The following is a 2,610-nucleotide window of genomic DNA, read 5'->3' as shown; positions in this document are numbered from 1 at the left end:
ACATGTCCACAACCTCCGACAGCTTGGAGGTATCTGATGGGAAAATAGACCTCAATCATCGCCTCTGCTTAGTCAAGATTGTTTTTTTTATATATATTTTCTTGCCAAGAATAGACTCTAAAGCTAAGATACCCAAAGGAGCGGCTCTGTTATTGTCTTTAATAGTCACCCGCAGCTTTACAACTACTCTCAGAATCAAATGAGTCACATTTTGACAAGAGGGGAGAAAACTGAAAGAAACAATAATCTTGGTAGGAAGAGTCATTATTTCGATCATTTGTTTGCATTACGTTTTAATATTAAGCTGTGTATAGTATATGATCTTTTAAATACATCTTGTCACAGCAGAGAATCTAAAATGGGTTCCTTACGTTTAAATATTTCGTTTCAGTATTTCAAACAACAAACATTTTTCAGCATCAGCCTACACACTGTTCGTATTAGAGTGAACAATCTCAGCATAGTTGAGTAGTGACAGCAGATCTGTCTGTATTTTCACACTGTTGTATTGCATCAGTTTGGGGTAGTTGAGTTTATGGATTTTTCCAGAATTCTGTCTCTGAGCCTCTCATTCTGTTTGACCTTTCACTCTTCCTTTCAGAACGGCATACGTGCACTTCACCGTGTCAGTGCCTCCTAAAATCCTACAGACAAGCAACTTTGACCTTAAAAAAACTGAGTACATCTCCCATCACTCCAAAGGCCTCTCATCTGAACCGCAGTATCAACGGAGTGTGATGTGTCTGTTATCACAAGGGTCGCTTGAATCAAGGATGCACGAGTGGCAACACTCCTCTTACACTGCCGACTGTCACTCACCACAGCGTGAGCCTCTGAACTTTTTACCCTGAGTGCTGGGCCACTGAAGTGGGACTCCAAACTCCATTGAACTTGTGTAATTCCTTATAAAACGACTCGGAAGTAAGATATAAGTTTGGCATGTACGCTGTCTCATAATGCTTAATCCCTAGCCTTTTTTGGAAGTGATGATTTGAGAATGTATCTCCTCGTCACACCATTTACACTGACAGAGTCCTGAAGGTGACCAGGCTTTGTCTTTGTCACCCCTTAGTCGGAGTCCTGTGGGCTCTTAAAAAAATGTGGATCATCGCATTAGGTCTGTGGGTAGTCTGTATTATTGGCGCCAGGGACGTGCGCAGGAGTGGGCTAAGGTTGCTCGGGCAACTGCCCATTTGCCCTCCTCGACTGAAGTTGCCCCTCCGAAAAAAAAAAATATATTTGCGATCAGATGACGGGGGCGTGGCAGCAATGATTAGTGAGAGTTTAAAATGATATTGGCAAAATCTGCGATCAGATGACGGGGGCCTGGCAGCGGCGGTGACAAAAATGAATGTGTTGCCCCTTTCTTCCAAGGCAAACAACTGCCCTTCAAAATTCCTATGCACGTCCCTGATTGGCGCGCTGATGGATGCGTTCCTCTCCGGGCGGATTACGTGGCGGAGATTGAGGACACTGCTCAGCTGACTCCAACATCCACGGAGGGAGCAAAAACGAGGTACAATAAACCGCTGTCTCATCCGTGGCAGTTTTGTGCCAGTTGATGCTGTAAGTACTTGTGCACACTGCCAAGGCAGCCTAGACAGACCACAGGGGTGCTATTCCACAGAGTATCAAGTGCCTTATTAAACGCCTCTGAAATGGTTATGGGTAAGCAATTGTTTGTTCTTGTTTATGAGCTCAGTGTTGTTTTCCTTCCACTTCAGATAATAATGAGCTCTATTTACAATGCTTAAGATATATCCGTATCCCCATCTATTGTGTTTAAAATGTTGACTAAGAGTGGAGTAAATGAAATCCCAAAACATCAAATCAAGCTTAAAATATCAGGATGAATTCCCCAGACTTCCTTTTTCTTCCTTCTTCTCTTTCTTCCGCCTGAGTCATTGTGTTGCATATTCAAAAGGAATGGGAGTCAAAATCAATGTGTGAAGTGAGAGTCCTCAGCCTCAGAAGAGCGTCAGCAGAAAGAGCTCTCTGATCTATTGATCCTGTCTTTTCCACCCCTGGGTTGGTATGGGCTTTCATCACTCTCTCCCTCACCGGCGGCACCCTCTTATCAAACTGCTCCCAATTACAGCCAATGACATCAGCAGACCTGTGAGGTTTTCAGCTGCATGTTGAGAGTTCTTAACCGGAGACGAGAGGTTTATTTTGTATTTGTTTATTTATTTTAAACTCTATTGGCACTTGTAGAAAAAGCATGTCCCCAGGTGTCCTCTGAAGTGGCCTGTTAAAAGCTCGGCCCAGTCAGGGAAGGGCCACTCAGTAGACTGGTGGCCCTGAGAGAGTGTCTGAGTGGGTGGCTGGGTGAGGGGGGGTGGGGGGGGGGGGTAAACTCAATGGGTGACTATTTACTCTCTCAGAGCTCTCCGAGCCTCGGCAGTGCGTCACACAGAGGCCCCTGTCCATCTTTTGCGCAGGCAATAATGTCAGGCCGCAGGCAGTGGCAGATAAACAAAGGATGCTGAGATGTCGCCACAGAGCATCCCATTACTGCTCTCTCCCTCTCTCTCTGTCTCTCTTTCCTCTCATCTCCTCCCCTGCCTGTTTACCCAGGCAACAGATGTGTTGTATAGGCGTTAATTCATC

The sequence above is a fragment of the Sprattus sprattus genome, assembly GCF_963457725.1.
Source record: "Sprattus sprattus genome assembly, chromosome: 6".
Lineage (NCBI taxonomy): Eukaryota > Metazoa > Chordata > Actinopteri > Clupeiformes > Clupeidae > Sprattus > Sprattus sprattus.
Note: the sequence above shows the minus strand (reverse complement) of the source record.